Source organism: Semicossyphus pulcher, unplaced genomic scaffold (assembly GCF_022749685.1).
Source record: "Semicossyphus pulcher isolate SPU_LCO1_2020_fin unplaced genomic scaffold, fSemPul1.0.p SCAF_25, whole genome shotgun sequence".
Lineage (NCBI taxonomy): Eukaryota > Metazoa > Chordata > Actinopteri > Labriformes > Labridae > Semicossyphus > Semicossyphus pulcher.
This window is the reverse complement of record NW_027211699.1, coordinates 6,072,514-6,092,118: the sequence shown is the minus strand read 5'-3', so window position 1 is coordinate 6,092,118 and position 19,605 is coordinate 6,072,514. Positions and strand designations below refer to the sequence as shown.

General features: G+C 40.7%; 1 protein-coding gene across 1 annotated transcript in view; it reads left to right on the top strand.

Moving 5' to 3' along the window:
• Positions 1 to 9,728: 9,728 nt before the first annotated feature.
• Positions 9,729 to 19,605, top strand: part of pvalb6 (parvalbumin 6) — a 57,014-nt gene continuing 47,137 nt past the window's right edge. The window contains exon 1 of the mRNA XM_069675999.1: positions 9,729 to 9,971. The gene's annotated coding sequence lies outside the window, so the exon portion shown is untranslated. The remainder of the gene's footprint in view (positions 9,972 to 19,605) is intronic.

Here is a 19,605-nt window from a genome sequence, read left to right as displayed (position 1 = left end):
TTTAGACCAATGTTATGAATAATGTTAAAAGTGGTGTGTATAGGCTCAATCTAACACTCGAGTTGCACCTGTTTTGTGTTGATATAAGTCCAGAAGTGACCGTGTTTAATGGGAGAAAAAAATGAACACAAACTTGTGAGTCAGTGAATTCATATCCGCAGTGGTGAAAAGTACATTTACTACGACATAAAGAACAGCATTTTTAGGCAGTTGTACATTATTTCCTTTATTGTTCTTCACTAGAATTTATGCTCCTTTCTAATTATATGTCAGTCATTATACGCCACTCAACTAACTTCAGCTTTATTTATAAAGAACCTTTAACACAAACATGCCGCCCAAAGAACAATAAAAACCCCAAAGTAAAAGCCAGATTAAAAAGATATGTATTTAATTTCCTTTTCTTACAGTTTTTATTTTACAGATTAAGATTTTGCAAACAGACACATAATTATTTTTTTAAAATAAATTGTATTACAGATTGGACCTCAAATACAGAATGTAAATTAATTAAAATTACCTCCATCTTGGGGCTACTGTACTGGATTAACACTTGTCACATGTCAAAGCATCAATAATAATAAGAGTAATAATCTAACGTGAAAATATAACACTAAATACAACAAAAAACACTATTCTGGTTAAAGAGCACTTTTGACACTTTGAATGTATTTTGTCAATAATGTATCTGTATTTTTATTATTTTCTAACACTGACATTTTAGTTGTCAGAACGCACTTTTTATTTTTCTAATTTTATCTTTCATTTATTGAACAATCTGAATACTTAACACATACCGAGAATAAAAAGAACCTTGAAAACTTTTTGTAAGAAGATTCAGATTTTATTTTATTTCCTTATAATTCATCATGAATTTGTCACTTTATGGTCAAATTTGAATTTAACTCATTTAATTCAAATTTTGCCTATTTTTCATTGAAAACACAAACAAATGCAATTACATAACATATCATTTAAAAGGTATGAAACAAATAACACTGGCTGCAGTTAAATACGAGCATTCAGAGTCTGAAGTGGATCATAATACAACTTTAATATTTCTAGTAAACTGTTGTTAAAACGGCTTCTTTCTCTACTTCCTGTAATCTTACTATGATTGAATGGACAATTTCTTGTTGACTAAAATGTTGACACATATTGAGTCAGAACATTTTAACACACGTTGCATTTCACAGTCATTTCAGCAGAATTGCACGTACGCATTTCTCATCCACATTTTTTACTAATACATCTTTAGACCAATGTAATGAATACTGTTAAAAGTTTTGTGTTTAGGCTCAATCTAAAACTCGAGTTGCACCTGTTTTATGTTGACATAAGTCCAGAAGTGACCGTGTTTAATAGGAGAAAAAAAGATATGAACATCGACTGTGTCAATCCAGTTTCACTTTTACTTTTGTCTCCAATAATTCCTGAAAACTAAAAAGTACTGTACTTTGACTCTGACTCAAAACACACTTTGTAGTATGCTTTCGCGGAAACATCAACAGTCTAAAGCGCGAGTGATCTTTTAGACTCATTGTCTTTCTTGACCTGAGTGATTAGTACGTAATGAGGAATTAAAAAACAACCAGAGAGAGCAATGAAAAATGTAAGGAACATTTTAAGGCCACGTATGAAAGCAATGTGACTTTATTGTTTCTAATTGGAGGGCCAGTTCGTGTCATTTAACTTCATTATTCACCCTTCTTGTTATTCTAAAGGCTCCGCTGACTCTTTCTTTCTTCTCTCTCTGTGTCTCTTGCCCTCTGACTTCCTTCTAACAAACATGTCCAACGCCTCAGTCGAGCAAAGTTGATGATGAGTGCAGATATAGTTTGACCAATTCCTTCTTTTAGCCGCGGCCAAACTGCTGTGAATTTGAAAGCAACTGTAGCTTTTAAAAGCAATGGTTGTTGACTTGAAAAAGACGGTCAAAAAACATTTTTTCAATCAACGTTTAAATTTTAGATTTTAGAATGTCCTCTATCTTTTTCATTGCAGTACAAATGAAGTTTGTTAGTTGCTTTTTTTGTTGTTTTGTTTTTGCAGTTTGTCTGACATGGACTAAAATAGCTGTTTTCTCTAGAGAGAGACGGAGAGAGAGAGAGAGGGGAAAAAAACCCTTCCTCTGGTTCTCAGAAAAGAAGGGGAACTTCAAATGTCACGAATCAAACATGAGCTAAAGTTTTAATAGTCAAATGACGAGATGTTTGTGCTTTCTCATGCAATACATCAGAACGTGGAGTTTTAAAATGAATATTTAATGATTTAAAAGTGTCCCAAAAATGACAAAAGACAAAGTAAGAGTGAAAAGTAGCAGAGTGTGAACAGTAATTATAGGTCGTATGAAAATGTAACACATAGGTCACTTTACACATTCATCACTTTTCTACCTGTTACATCTTTGAAGGCTTCTGTCGTTCATGCGTGCTACTTATCTTCATATCACTCAGCCATGCACTTCAGCTTTTCTGAAATTGTTCTAAAAATGTCCAACAATGCAACAGTGAACTACTCAACAATGTGATGTCACTTTGGATTTTCCCGGCAGTTTAGTCATGCCACTTTAACCTCAATCCTGCCACCTGGTGACCGCTTAATACCACTGCTGTTTAGTATGTGAGCACTTTTGCCGTAGATGAAAGAATGCATAATAATAAGGAAGCAGACAAAGACACCCTTGTTAAAAAAGGCACTTGTTTAACAGAAAAATTAGCCTTTAATTCCTCGAGGCTGGACTGAATTTGACAAATTCGCAGGACACATGCAGCAGAGCTGAGTAGCAGGCGTTTGGATTGCCTCTGTGGTCATAAATCGGTCTCTGTTGGAATGACATTATCTCTCTGTTTGAGCGAACAGACCCAGAGACCATTATTCTCTGTGAAGTGCTTCAAATGAAATGTCAACAGCCACAGTGCGTTTCCATTTCAGTTTAATAAAGACACAATGCATTAAGTACACACACCACTGTCTGCACACAGAAAAACATCTTTATTATTAAACTTCTGTTGTTTTTATATTTTTAACAACAGCAGTGATATAGAAATATTGCTAATGCTCCTGTAGATGGAGCGAACTAGGCCAGAACTTTAGGGTACATTTGCAGCAGCCTTTGAGAATCCAGACAGAGTAATTATTTTTAAACCCATTCTGGAAAAGAAAACACACACATTTACCTGTCACCGAACGGTTGTACGAGGCACATTTTTTCAAACATTCAAACTAAATTGTCCAGAATTCGTAAACAAGGACATCATCAGTATGCTTTTATGATCACAGTTTAACCCTGATCAAAGTTTAAAGGAAGAATCCATGTTTTTAGGATAAAGTAATACGGTAACAGTGGTACAGTAAAATCCTGATATGATACAATACGATACAAAATGTTATAATAAAGTACCATACATTATGATACAGTACAAAACGATACCATTCAGAACGATAAGATAAAGTACGACACAATACAGTGCGATACGATCCAATACGGTGCATTATGATACTATAGGATACAATATGATATGACACAATACAATACGATACGATTCAGAACAATACAATGATACGATATGATATCGTACGATACACTGGATACGATACAGTATCATGCGATACTATAAGACGCCATACGATACTTGTGACCCAATACTTTACAATACAGTGCGATACTTTGCGATACGATACGATACGATTACGATACGATACGATACGATTTGATATGATTCGATATGATAGGATTCGATACGATACGATTTGATATGCTTCGTTATGATACGATATAGTACGATATAGTAGAATACAGTAAGATACGGTAGGATGCCATATGATACGATATAGTATGATATAGTACGATACGATATGATACGATATGATACGATATAGTATGATATAGTAGAATACAGTAGGATACGGTAGGATAAGATATAGTATGATACAGTAGGATGCGATATGATACGATATAGTATGATATAGTAGAATACAGTAGGATACGGTAGGATGCGATATGATACGATATGTACGATACAGTACGATACAGTAGGATGCGATATGATACGATATAGTATGATATAGTAGAATACAGTAGGATACGGTAGGATAAGATATAGTATGATACAGTAGGATGCGATATGATACGATATAGTATGATATAGTGTGATACAGTAGGATGCGATATGATACGATATAGTATGATATAGTAGAATACAGTAGGATACGGTAGGATAAGATACAGTATGATACAGTAGGATGCGATATGATACGATATAGTATGATATAGTAGAATACAGTAGGATACGGTAGGATGCGATATGATACGATATGTACGATACAGTACGATACAGTAGGATGCGATATGATACGATATAGTATGATATAGTAGAATACAGTAGGATACGGTAGGATAAGATATAGTATGATACAGTAGGATGCGATATGATACGATATAGTATGATATAGTGTGATACAGTAGGATGCGATATGATACGATATAGTATGATATAGTAGAATACAGTAGGATACGGTAGGATAAGATACAGTATGATACAGTAGGATGCGATATGATACGATATGTACGATACAGTACGATACAGTAGGATGCGATATGATACGATATATTATGATATAGTACGATACGATATGATACGATATAGTACGATATAGTGGGATACAGTAGGATGCGATATGATACGATATAGTATGATACTATATGATACGATATAGTACGATACAGTAGGATGCGATATGATACGATATAGTATGATAAAGCATGATACGATATGATACGATATAGTACGATATAGTAGAATACAGTAGGATACGGTAGGATAAGATATAGTACGATATAGTAGAATACAGTAGGATACGGTAGGATAAGATACAGTACGATATAGTAGAATACAGTAGGATACGGTAGGATAAGATACAGTACAATACAGTAGGATGGGATATGATACGATAAAGTATGATACAGTACGATACAACACATTACGATACAATATGGTACAGTATTATATGATATGATAAACTTTATTGTCCCTCTGGGGAAATTGGTGTTGGACTCAAATGCTGCACGCATTAGTGTCTCCACTGTAGTAATGATATATAAAATAATAACCAGTAGCAACAAACAACAACTCACATTTAAAAAGGGAAGTACATATTACCCATATGGCCCATCTTGTATTGAGTCAAAACCAACAGGAAACCTTTCTTTCCTTTTCACCACAAACAGACACATCGCAGTGCATCCTGTTCAGCCTGATGGCAAATGTTCAAAAGAAGAGAAAATCTGATTAGAGGTTGTTCTGGTTTTTTAAGACTTTAAAATTACACATTCAATTTCCCATTTTGTGATTTATTCTGACAGGAAGGATGTGCTGTTGTAAATCCTGCCTTGTGTAGCAGCGACAGCAGCAACAATTTATGGTCTTATTACAGGTCGTTTGTGCAGAGACATTGTTATCCTGTGAGCATGTTAAGTAATAGAAAGTACATTGTAAAAAGATTTATATACAGATGAATCATGAATGAGCAGTTTTAGGGTAGAATTTCACCTCCGAGTGACGGCTTTATTTATGAAGACGTGTCGCTCTCACGGCATTAACAAGCGTTGTAAGTGGAAAAAAGAAAACACAAAAAGACGATTAAACACAAAAGTAACATTTTAATTAGCCTTAAAAATTCTGATCTGACGAATTAGTGCTAATGACGATGATTGGACCAGTCTGTTTCTGTTGACTAATCGTGCTGCTTTCAAGAATGCACGGCCATCATCCTGCTGGTGTAAAACGAAGTACTCTCTGAGGCTAATGAGAAAGTGATGCAAATTAATGAGATCAATAGTGAGTGTGTGTGAGAGAGAGAGAGAAAGAGGGGGGACCCGAGCGGGAGAAAAAAGGGAGGGAGTCAATTATTGGACTCTTTATTAGGAAAGGCACACTTGTCCAATAAGAATACATTATAGTAATTATAAAGTAGTTGTAGTTTAATCTGAGCGGAGTGCTCCGGGCTGATAAACAGCTGCAGGAGACACTTCTTGCTCTCCTCCTCTCGTCTCATTAATTTCGTGCTCTCTCTTTCTCTCTCCATCCTGGGCCGCACACAGGAACAGACTCATGATGTTATTTCCGTCACAGCACAGTAGCATTTCGTTACTGTCTGTTTCCCAGCATCGCACGAGAACAATGAAGTGAAAGTAAGACGAGAGAAGACGTTCCAGTGTGTGCTAGTGTCGAGCCCTTTACTCTATTTCCTCTCCAGATGAGAAACGTTTTCTCTCACATGTGATTCTGAACAAATGATTTCTGATGCTTTACTTCACTTCCTGTTTCGTTGCCCGCGGTGCTTGTGCGCGCCTGGCAGCCGCGGCCTGATCTGCAGCTCCGGAGTTGACAGAAACGTAGCAGCTTGTAAGGCAAAAAATCCCTCAAAGCTGGAGCGCTGCCCACATCTCTCGCTCGCCCTGGCCATCTATCTCTTCTGCTGTCCGTCCATTTTCGCCCAGCACCGAAAATGTGCTCGCGGTACAAATCCATGCACACACAGCTGTACGGTACAAAAGCATTCAGGAGGGTTATTTGCCTACGAGTCTCACATGGGGGGGGAATCCCACGGTGCAGCACATTAGTGTGAAGAAAACATCACACTACAGGCGAGCTTTGGGGCCTTTTGAAGCGCTCTATAGATGAGTCTTGCATCAGTATGTTTTTAAACAGCTGAGTGAAGGCTTTTGTTTGAAAGGGAGACAGGATTAAGCTTTGTCTTGGCAAGCATCCACTCGACTGAAGTGTCCTTGAGAGTCCTCCCCTCATCAGCGCCACAGAACCCGAGCTGACCCGCACCTCTGCCACCGAGGACGAAAAGAGACTTTCAAATGCCTCTCATCTGTATTATCACAGGCCCCTTTCTGGCCCCCAGGGTCCTAATATGATGAATAAGACTTGACCCTTAATTTGAAATCAGAACCTTATTTCGAAACCATGTCCGGGAGGTATTTTAGCATGCTGCTCTTAATCAGTGCACTCAGCGAGGGAATCATTGGGCTGCAAAGGTAAAGGAGTCACAGACATGGCCATGCACGTGCACAACATAGAAAATACAAAGGCTTAAAACTGACAAAGCCTCTGACGAAGTGACTGTGAAAATATCTTGTTAGGAATCCAATCAACTGTTTACAAAGCCACCAAGAAGAAACGTGTAAACAGAGACCCAGTAAAGAAATGCAGGAAATAAGAGAGAAAAGCAGCACAATAAGTGAGCAGATAGAAAATGACACAAAATTAGTACCTTACAATGGAAGCAAAATTATTTACCAAAACAACAAGAAAAAATAGATTAAAAAAATCACAAAGAGACACAAGAAGGCTTTGAAGATGCCACGAGAGATTGAAAATACCAATGTTTACAAAAAGACGGCAAAAACAACAAGCACAAAATGACAACAAGACAAGACATGCAAAGACTCAACAAAACTACAAAGAAACGTAAAGAGACTACAAAGAGACACAAGGAAAGAAAAACAAACAACTAAAGATCATGAAAATGATGCACGTTAGTCGCCTGAGTAAGGATTGTTTACATTTCTTTTCCCTTTTTTATTATATGCTTTTCTTAGTTTTATTTATTTCGTCGTTTTTGTTTCAACTGCTCTTTCGGTTCGTACAGTTTGTATGTGGGTGGAACAGGGCGGGGGCGCAGAGCCGTGTCCACACGTACACGGGTATTCTTCAATCGTAGCTTTTTCTCTGCGTTTTGACCTTTCGTTCACACAAACGCCGTTTTAGGTCACTGGGAACGGATATTTTGTAAAACTCCAGCCAGGGTGAAGACTTTTAGAAAGTCAGTTTCCACAGAGACGTGTAGACGGGGTAAACTGCATTTTTTTTTGCGCCGTTATCTCCGTTGCGCGGTGTTCCAAAGGAGGTGACATTCCTCGCAAAATGACAGACGTGACAAAAACAGTGATCCTTAACAAGGCTTTTCACATGATTGCACTTATATGTGCATTTACTAGTTGGGATGCACTACGGAGGTCAATGCGCAGTCAGTCCACACATATGATTCCCCTATTCCTCGATGCGCCATTGCAGCCCGCCAGGTACTGTAGCCTTCAGGCAATAGATGTTTTCAGACTTTTGATTGGCCACGATTTTCTTTTTTTCATTTTCTTTTTTTAAAGTCGAGCTGAAACGGCATTTCAAGAGTATCTAGCTTCTGTATCGTGACGTATTTCAGAGGGAAACAGGACGTGCAGGCGGGACATATCATTAGAGGGATTTGATCGTTGAGAAGTGGGCGTAGACAGACGTTCTCCACAGCGCAGTAGCTAGCTAACTGACCGAGCGTTCTTGGTGCTCTGCGGCTAAATGTTGCAGATTGATTGGTTGAAATTGGTTGGTCCTAGCTTACGTAAGCACGTGGGATATTCTTTTTTTACAGGAAGAAAAAATGATCAAATTTTGATATAAGAATACGAAGAAATGGATTTTCTGTATTTTTTTTGGCCTACATTGTCAAATAGCTGCACAATATTACCGAGGATGTGATCTAAAAGGATTAAAATGACATTTTTCATTTCACCTCGACTTTAACACACCATGTCACATTAAAGTAAAACACAAACATGTAACATATTGAAACAACAAATATAATTATGTCAAACAACCCAAAACAATTAACAAAGTTTGAATGCTTGAGGGAATGAGAAAAAACAAATCCAGTCATTATTCTAATAAACGTAACGTCTGTCAAAGCGATCAGACAGAAGACATGGCAGCATTTCTGTTTCATGTATTTTGTATTATTTGAACAAAAACAGGTAAAGACAAAAAGATCACAAAGAACACAAAACAACTGCAAAACCCCAAATAAAACCTGACAACAACTTCAAAGAGAGCGACCAAAAAGAGACACTAAACACCAGAAAGTAGAAACAAAGAACAAAGTTCAGCTTCAAAGAGACACAAAATAATTACACTGAGTGATACGACAACAACAAAGAAAAACAAACGGCTACAAAAGATAAATTCACATCATGCCGCCATGTCGTCTTGCTCCTCCAGATGACAGATCAGTGAATTTTCATAATATCATCCTCCTCCATTCAGCCGTCTTTTCTCTCTCCTCTCTTTCTTCACCAACTTTTTCATCCTTGAGTGCATCTAGCCGGAGGGCAGTCTGCTCCACGCGCCCTCTGTCATTATCCCTCCATCCTTTTCTTTCCCCTTCTCCCTCTCACGCTCTCTTGTTCCCTCCTTTCCCCTCCTCTGTTATAAGTTATCGCTCCAAAGTTAATTGCAGCATCTCCACTGCGACGCACCAGCGCAGGATTGGATTACAGTGTGATTTAATGGATGGAGGGACATTTTCCCCACTCCGGAATTGATTGTCTCCGGCGTGTGACGGCTCGGCGTGAGTTGTGATTGTGTTGTTTTGGTGGCTGTAAAAGGTTAGAGGTGTAACGGGGGAGAAGTTGTGTTGGACAATCTGATGCTTTTTTTCTCCAGATCAGACCTGCTCCTGCTCCCTCCATCCCTGCGTCCTCACCCTTCCTCCCTCTCCTCTCCAACTTTCCTCTCCCTCTATTCCCTGCAATCCCTCCTCCTCCTCTTAAACATCACACAATCCCCTCCTATCCCAATCCAGTGCACCCTCACTCTCTCCCTCCCTCTTCCTTTATCTCTCCCTCCCTCTCTCTTTCTCCCCTTCATCTCACCTCCAGCCAGCCAGAGCTCCCTCCTCCTCTTCGAAACAGCCCGCCTGCTCTCGTCCACTTTCTCTCTCTCTCTCTTACTCTATACCTCTCACTCTCTCTGCTGTCTCGTCTTTTATCTCTCTTTCTCTCTCTTTCTGTCTCTTTCTCTCTCTTTTCTGTCCTCCACTTTTTCTCCAGCAGCCAGAAGCTCGCAAGCTCGCCGCTGTTCCTTCAACCGCTGAGGATCCAGAAGCACTCGGGACGCAGACTGTCACAGGAGGTGAGTGTCCACATTGTGAATGAGCGCATCCGCTTCTTTTAAAGGCACCGAGGAAAAGAAGAGAATAAGGGATGAGAGTGAAAGATGCAGCGGAGAAGAAGCTGCAGTATTTGGGAGAGTGACGTGACAGGAGAGTAAAAAAGATGAGAAAGAGGCAAAGGGAGTGAGGAGGAGGAGGAGGAGGAGGGCGATAATGAAAGTTGAAAGCGAGGAAAGCGAGGGGGTTTTTTTTGGTGGGGGGGGATGGAGTGTCTTCTGCACCATGAAAGAGTCAGAGAGAGTTCAAGAAGATGAAGGGAAAAGCAGAAGAAGGACTTGAGAATAAACAATCTAAAGCATTAAAAATGAATCCGAGCGCAGCCGGCAGAGAGCGAGAGACATATTTAAAATGAGAATGGGATGGTGGTGGTGGTGGTGGTGGTGTCTCCTGGTGTAGCAGCTGTATGCCTACAAATGCAGCGCCTCCTCCTCCTCCTCCTCCTCCTGCTCTCCCGTAAAAAATCCCATTCACAAACAGGACCAGAAAACAGGCGATGGTGATTGGTTCCCCGAGCGCTGTGTGCGGGCTTGTACTTTATTATATGTGTGTGTATGTGACTGAAAGATGGAGCGAGGCAGAGGGAGGAGGGGGGGAACCCATTATAGTCCTGTGCAGGGTGCACTTATGTGTATTACACATGCAGGGATGTAGAGTGACGAATTGTACATTTTAATATGTGAATCCATTGTGTCATCGGTGCGACCCAAAGTCACAATGACAAACAGATGTGCGGACACCACACCAGGCTCAAACTTCTCTTTCGCCTTCATTGCGTCATTCTCTCCGCCGTCGTCGTCCCTGCCTCTGTCACAATCCCACTGCCACTGCAGCCCGGCTGGATTAACCGCTGTCCAAAGCGGTGATGCTCTCCTGGCTCGCCAGTGCGGTCCAATTAGAAAGTGACATTTGTTTTGGGGAGGGAGGGGGGGGAGCAGTTTAGGGCTTTAGAATTGGAGGGCAGGAAGGTGAAGAAAAAGGGGAGAGAGATGGAGGTTTGAAAGGGAGGAGGTTAACTTCCTGTCATGTCAGGTCCTGATGTAGAGAGAAAGACATAAAGAGATGAGAGGAAAATTACACCGGAATCTGATGAGGAGTTTATGAATAGAAGTTGAGCTGTTTCCCTGAATGAGGGCAAACTTGTACCCGCTGGTAGCACTAGAAGAGAAGCATGGAGATCACCAAACCCAGAGGAAAAATGCACCATGAAAAACTTTACAAAATGTGTCTGATAGTTAATTTGAACCACAATTGTGTCTCAAACAACCGACATCGATAACCATGCACCTTGCATAGCTAAACACCTTACCTTGATTTACTGGATAAAACAATCAATACAATGAATTAGGTGATATAACATTGTCTGGAGGTTTGTTTTTAGCTGTTGCTTCTGTTCCATGGCAGAAGATTCATGGTCACCGCTGATTTCTCCACTTGGGAAAAGCAAGAAGATCTTTTTCTGCTGACCTGACTGTGCGCCCTTGTACAAATGGGCTTTGTAGGTCAAGGTTAAACACTTTGGAGCCGATCTTTATAATGCCTCAAAAGTGAATACCATATTGGTTCGAATATAAGACGACACTCATTATGAGACAACCCTTGTTTCAAGACTAATCTTTGGACAAAGAGGCCTTCAGCTTGGCGATCGCTCCGTTTCGTTCTGTTTTCTGTGAGTCTCTTGGAAGCGGTGGCTTTGAGGACCGCGGTACGATTTTCTCTGACTGTTATTTGTGAGACGATCTTTCTGGGCTCACCGTCTTCAGACATTACGCTTTTATATTTATTATATAATATAATTATAACTCCGCCTCAGTTGTTGGTTAACTTGGACGACTTTTGAGCCACCTTGTTCCGGACGATCACCAAGTCTCTCCATCTTCCCTCTGGTACTGTAGCTGTGAGTGACGGCTGGCCTCAGTCATGGCGCTGGTGGTCTACTGTTGTGAACATATATTGGCATTTAAAAGTCTGGACCCCAATATAAGACGATCCCACTTTTTCAAGAACAAAAAACTTCTTATATTCGGACCAATACAGTAATATATATTTTAAACTGTATTGTAGGGACAATCAATGCATGTCTCCCATATTGCGTCTGAAGACACAGTCATTGGTGTAAGTGTGAGATTGAGATTAGATCTAAATGGGCAGGTTGGCACTCTGATCTCTGAGTGTAAAGCGCTGCAAGTGGTTGAGAGACTAGAATGGCACTATTTAAGTGCTGTCCTTTTACCATTGTTAATCAAAATGGTCCCAAATGTCTTGGAGGCATGAGGCCAAGTTGTCAGGCTGCATGAGGATGATATAATGATGTCAATCTTGTCCTCATTAAGCTGGAGAATTTACACGGACTCCAAGGTCCTCAAAGGCCCTTTGGGGCCGCTACACCACAAGAATCAGTAGGGTTGAAAGGATATAATTGTATATTGTCTGCATATACACAAAACAATATATTGACATAGGGTCAGCAGCATAAAAAAAAAGGAGTTGGATTTCAAGAGATTTTCAAGAGAAAAAGAGGGTTTGACACTCAGTAAAGAAGGTAAGAGTAAGAGTAGGAAGGAGGCAAGAATTTCAGTCAGTCTCAGGGGGACTGCTTGGTATTGGGAGGCATGACGCTAAGTGTCAGGCTGTGTGAGAAAAATAGAATTATGTCAATCTTGTCCTAATTAAATTGGAGAATTTAGTCAGCATCGAACACTAAACATCTTTAAAGCAATCCCTTAGGGTAGCCACACTACAAGAATCAGTAGGGTTGATAGGAAGATATAATTGTACATCGTCTGCATATAGACAAATCAGTAAGAAGGCAGATTTAAGAGTCGGAAGGAGGACGAATTTTAAATGTCAAATGTCGGGTGGTTTGGTTTGGTATTGTGAAGCAAAGCAGTCTATCGATCGAGCCTATCGATAATCGTGTTGCACAAGTCAGGACGACGTATTGACATATCGATATTTTGTCCCAAGATGCCAGGCTGCCTGAAAAAAATATAATCCTATCCTTATTAGGCTTGAGAATTTTAGCATCAAACACTAAGCAGCCCCTAAGGGCAGCCACACTACAAGAATCAGTAGGGTTGACAGGACGATATATTTGTGTATCGTCTGCATATACAGGAAACAATATATTGACATAGCGTAAGCAGCATATAAATAGGCACAAAAGTTGGGTCTGTCAGAGAGATCTTAACAGATCATTTGGAAAAAGAGGTTTACAAATCTTAAAAGACAGAAAAGAAGGCGTAGAAAGAGTTTCCAAAATGTAATGGCTCTACTTTAACCATCCACACACCCTTTTGTGCCTACCCTGCTGCCCCTTGCACTCTCCCTTTACTCTTAAAACCTCGCATAATACGTTCCCATAAACTTTATCGCCACTTCCCCATTAGATATAAAAGTCAGAAGTGATGCACGGTGGCATATCTTTCCCTGATTTCATGGGAATTCAGCGGCTTAATGAGCAAGGAGCTCTGTGGAGTGTGAAATACTCAGGTGTGATATAGTGCTCCACTGGGAAGAGACCTCACAGCGAGGGTTTGGGACGTTTGTGTGTGTGTGTGTCAGAAGGAGACAATGGTTATGTGTATCTGAGTATGCATGGAAGACAAGAAGGAGGAGAGACAGGTGGAATTGTGGATGAGTGAACGTGACAAAGAGGAAAAGTGAAGGACAGGGGACATGTGGACTAGTGCCATTACACAGTCAGACTCATTACATGTTTGTATTTATGTGGTTTAGGTGCGCCTATTAAGCACTCTGATTTACTTAAGGATATATTGCAAGTGCCTTTCAATGCTGGTTCAAAGTGGCTTGTGATCTTTCACTTGGGATGTGTGTATCTCTTTGTCGGTGTGTGTGCTCCCACTGCCGTCACAGTCCATGGATCCAGACAGTCCTTTCCACACTGACACATTATCCGCTCTTGTTTAGCCATGTTCTGTTTTGTTCAGGGGCAGCCCGCCAACATGGTTGCCAACACATCTGCTGGATGGAAGCGACATCTTCATCTGAAATTTGTCTCAACAAAAGCAGAAATCCAACTCTTGCGAAGCTGGTCCTCATGCTTGCAAACTCAATAAAGAATCTGTCTTTACTTTGGACCTCCGATGTTTTGGGGACAAAGGAATATAATTTTGTGCGTTCACATTACCTCATAATGGCTTTAGTCTTTATGAAGTGAATGATCCAAAGTAGGCTGGCATCAGTGGTTTATTTTGTGCTAAATTGTCCGTACACTTAATGATTATCGTTAATGGGGTGTGCAGATATCTGCCCTGATGCTTCTGTCAATTAAAAATCAATCTAAAACGGTGAAACTATTTAAAATATAATTTAGTTTAATGAAGTTTATTTCAAATTTTAAATATCAACTAGTTTAAGTTCTGAGTGTCTTGTGCCAGCGTCTGTGTCCATTAACGGCGTTTTTTTGCGCTGGCAGTGCCCGCAACCTCAAATTCAGTTACTGTTGCAAGGTTATGAAAGTTGTCTGGCGGTACTTCCGCTTCCCTTGGTAGTGACCGTTAAGTCTGTCTTAAATCGCTCTGTATGCTTAATATTTGCTTTTATTCAAGGAAGTTTTACAAAGAAAACGTGGAGATGAATCCTGTACTACATTAGCAGCAGCTCTACACATGGAAATTGTAGCGTCAAATAAACGGAAGGATTAGCTCCTCCTCCACCATTGTTGTTGACAAAGTTGATGTCAGAAGTCCCGCCCTCTCTTGATTTTGATTGGTTGGTGAGGGAGAAGCGACTTTGACAAGAATGGTGGTGTTCCAAAAGTTGAAATATTTTCAACTGAGAGCGCAAAAAAGAAAAAAGGTGCTGCCAGCGCAAAAAAAGCCGTTAATAGACAAGGGCCCTTATTGAAAGAAACAAACCTGCTATGCTAGCATCTGCGGTTTTTAGCCGGATGCTAACAGAATTATGCTAGCAATGACTGAGCTAACGTGTTGATGTTCATGAGGTAAAGTTTCTTGCCATATCGGCCATCTTTCTTTGGCATTTTAGCTCATATTTGCTAATTAGCAATGAAAAACACAAGGTACATAGCTGAGGCAAATTGTAATGTCATTAGCTAATCAAGGTATTAATGGAAGAATCTCAGTCTAAACATAAAGTCTGAAAAACAAACAAATTAACACCTGTTCATGGCAATCCATCCAATAGTTGTTGAGCAGACACACGTAAAGGTCGTCTGTGCAACAGCTTTTAACATTTAGGTTTATAGTGAGGCGAGGCCTCTGGTGGCCAATGTGATTATGACAAGAGGAAAGATTGAATTCTGGTAGAGTCATATAAAGAGCGTTGGTTGTCAGGTGCGATGATTGGGACAAAAACACGGGACTGAAGTTTGAGTCCTGTGCGACACGAAAAGTCAGTGTTGGCTGCTTTTGCTTCTTTGTGCAGACCTGTGTTCATCGTGTGTCCACGTTTGTTGTTAGGTAGACTGTGCCTGGTACTACACTGCCGGTTGCCCCCTTGTTGTCTGTGTTCTCTCCTCTGCTGTTCACTGTTGAGTGGAGACTTGACTGTAGATGCGAGTGAGTAGGATGGAGGCCTGCCAGTGGGTGGACTGGATAGGAAAATGTCATTTTACTGGGAGGGATGGTGGTAGATGTTTGTGTGGGCTTGTTCTTGTAGGTGAGAGAGGAACGGGTCAGTTAATTGTGAGCAGTCAGAGGGAAGCATGGTGCTTATGTGGGCAAACATCCATGGAAAGATGCACACTTTTTCAATATTTAACATCAGCATGTTTTTTTTCGCTTTCAGCAGCCTCTTTTTCCTCAATCAGCTGTCAGCGTTAATCTTTGTCCCGGGTTCCTTCACATCCTCCACCACCTGCGCACTGATTTGTAACTGTTAGATAAGTTGCTGCCGAGCATATGGTCACCTCGTCACTGCTGCTTCTCCACCACTTAAGAGGCGGATAATTAAAACACTGTTCCCATCCACGGAACAGAGGTCGCTTAGAGACAATTTGCATTCGCGCTGATTTTGTCACGAACAGCACGATTAACCCGACGTTCTGGGCCCCTCGTTAAAAGGCATTAATTAAAACAGAGATGTTGATAAAGAGAATAAAGGAGGATTTTACTGCTGAGGTAAAAGGTTTAAGAAAGGACGGCAAACTTCTGGTTTGGTTGGAGCCAGAAACACTCAAATCATCCAGCTTGTGTTGCCTGATATGCATGCAAATGGTGTTCTTTATGCTGCTTATCAGGCTGCATGCAAAGTCACTACGGAAATAAAACACACCTCTTATGATATGCAGTACACGCAGATTGTAACTGATAGAAATAGTCTTTTGCAGGCACACACACACACACACACACACACACTGGTCGCAGATAACATAAATTTCTCCCCTTCCTCAAACCTCCCGCGAGCCACCCAATCACATCTCCACAACACGCATTAAAGATTGCCCCTGATATGTTAACAGAAGGTGCTGGTAGGCCGACAGGCTCCTTGGAGGCGTCCCTGACGAGTCTTCATCGTCAAGGTCAAGGACAGATGTTGTGTGAAACACTCGGCGTCTAGAGAGCGCTTGATCGCTTCGCTGATACGCTAGGTGATCTGGGAGATGTCATCTTTCGACGTGTGATGTTGACGTTTAGCTAATATTTGAATAAGTGATTGGATAGTAGCGATAGTACTCAGGTGTTATTCTGCTTCATTGCAACACCTGCATTGCTCTTCAGGCCTTTGGTATATTTGTGCTTTCTCTACTTGCTGCGGCCTGTCTCACTTCCTCTTCACTTCTACCTCCATGCACACTAATTAGCAACTTAACTTTCCTCAAATGTTCTTCCAGCGGAGCACTTTGTTCCTTGAGGGAGAACTTGGGTCCAAAGGTTTTTTTTTAAGCTACTTGAAGCGTTGGGTGCTGCTCTAAGGACGTGCGATGACAGAAGTTTGAGTATTTTTAGCCAGGTCACAAAGTCCACGCTAACTTTAGGCTGTCGCAGAGGTCAGCCCAGTGCAACGGGAGTCAGCCCACTTCCAATTAGAAAACTCACGACCTCTTTAATGAGATCATTAACAAGCTCGCGGTCAGGTGGGACGGAGAGCGAGCGAAAACGGATTGAGACTTTTCTTATTTTAGGGCTCGGTCTTTATTTTAGAATGAGAAAATTAAATAGGATGATGATGTGACCTATTTAGACAAAGCCACTTAAAGCCTCCATCTTTAGGGAACAAAGGCCAGGTATATATAGACCTAGCTTGTTTTCTACGCAGTGAGCGGTATCAGTGCTAAGGTTAAACATTTACTCAGTCTACAAATGCCAAACAAAGTGCCATATTACACTAAATTTGCTAATTTATGGTATCTTTCAGCAGCTGTTAAAATACGCAGGCTAAATTCAAATTAAAATGCTTTGTAGTTCCCTGAATAAGTGTAAGATAACAGCACAGCTACAACCCCCACAATGCACTTCAATCTCAAAAACAGGAATAATAAACAGGATTGATGTTCCAATCTTAAAGGAATATTTCCATATTTTGGGAAACAGGCTGACTCACTTTGTTGCCGAGATGAGATGAAAAGATTGATACCACTCGCATGTCTTTAAGATGACTGTGAATACTACCGCTGTTGGTTAGCTTAGCTTAGCACGAAGACTGGAAACAAGGGGAAACAGTTAGCCTGGAGTTGTGTCTGTATAGAGGTAAGAAAATCCACATACCAGTACATCTAAAGCTCAGTTATTTAAATGTGATATATTCTTTGTTTCTATTGTCTTTGGGATCTTTAAAGGTGCAGGAACCGTGATTTTGCTACCTATGCACAGAGCCCACTCAGTAAAGTAGCTCCCCTTCCAGGTCTTAAGACTCTTTGGTCGTGTTCTTAAAAGTTCAACTTAAAAAAAAAGATTATAAAAAAAAAAAAAATGGAGCACAACTTTAAATTCTTTATGTGTCCCCTGCTTCTGTTGCAAATCTAATACTTTCAAAGTTGGATTATTCAAAGTAATGAAAAGTTTTTAGCTTCCTGAAAAAGTGGGAAAAGGGGGACACTACTTAAAAGGCCCATGGTGGCCTGTATGCACACAACAGTCCTGACACCGCTCCAAATAATGTGTAGCAACGAACTGTCAATGGTCAGATGCAATCACATTATCAACCCATGAAGTGATCGACAGCTCATTTCAATAACAGCGGGGAGTCGAGATGAGCTGTGCGGCCTTGCGTGCCAGCATTCGTTGTGAACAATAACCGTCAATCATTCTTGAATGTAATATATCCCAACACACGTCCCACCCCTCGGGAACAAAGAGCAGGACGGCTGCAGGGAAGTTTTTCTTCCATCTATCACTGCTTCTTCTTACTGTACGCCCTTTAGTGTGACCTTCATTTCCAATTCCCTGACTCTACTTTTAATTGAATCCACATCCTTATCCAATCACGCACACACTCTGCTTCAATCTCTGCACTGTGGCATGATTCGCTGCTAAGTTTTATGCAGTGGGACTATATATTCTAAAACTACCCTGGAAGAAGATGTTCAATCTGACCTGAAACTGATCCGAGCTCAAAACGTCATGCCTCTTTTCCTGTTTTCACTCCTTCTCTCTCTTATGCACATTATTACCGACGCGTGATTCATAAAGGTTGCAAGCTACAACCAGGCATTAAGTGTTCATGCAAGGAGCATGTTATAAATTCTGCAGAGTATTGCTGCATATGTTGCGTGACTCTACTTTATGAACAGGGAAGGGTAAGAAGACAACGGAGCGTCTACAGGAAAACAACAAACTGATAATCCACCAATTTAGCACCATGTTCTGATAACGTGGTGAGACTCTTAATGGATATTTACTCCAAATATTATTCTTCATTGTAAAAACCTGGCCTATGTTACCCACAATGCAACTGAATCAACCAATTATTTGACTTAGGTGTCTCGATTGTAACAGCTAATGTAGCATCAAGCGGGATCAGGAGGTAACTCCCCAATATTCTTTTAAATTTTAATATTAATATGCCTCCAAACTGTCACACATTAAAAGTTATAATCCATGTGATTTTCATGACTTGATTTTGGAGCATTTAATGGCTCCCAGTGTTGGTTCCCATTGTTTGCTCACAGTGTTGGTTCCAGTGTTGTTTCCCAGTGTTGGTTCCCAGTGTTGGTTCCTATTGTTGGTTTGTAGCGTTGGTTCCAGTGTTGTTTCCCAGTGTTGGTTCGCAGTGTTTGTTCGCATTGTTGGTTCCTATTGTTGGTTTGTAGCGTTGGTTCCAGTGTTGTTTCCGAGTGTTGGTTCGCAGTGTTTGTTCGCATTGTTGGTTCCCAGTGTTGGTTTGCAGTGTTGGTTCCCAGTGTTGGTTTGCAGTGGTGGTTCACAGTGTTTGTTCCCAGTGTTGGTTTGCAGTGTTGGTTCCCAGTGTTGGTTTGCAGTGGTGGTTCACAGTGTTTGTTCCCAGTGTTGGTTCACAGTGTTGGTTTACAGTGTTTGTTCACAGTGTTGGTTTACAGTGTTGGTTCGCAGTGTTTGTTCCCAGTGTTGTTTTCCAGTGTTGGTTCACAGAGTTTCTTCCCAGTGTTGGTTCACAGTGTTGGTTCACAGTGTTGGTTTGCAGTGTTTGTTCACA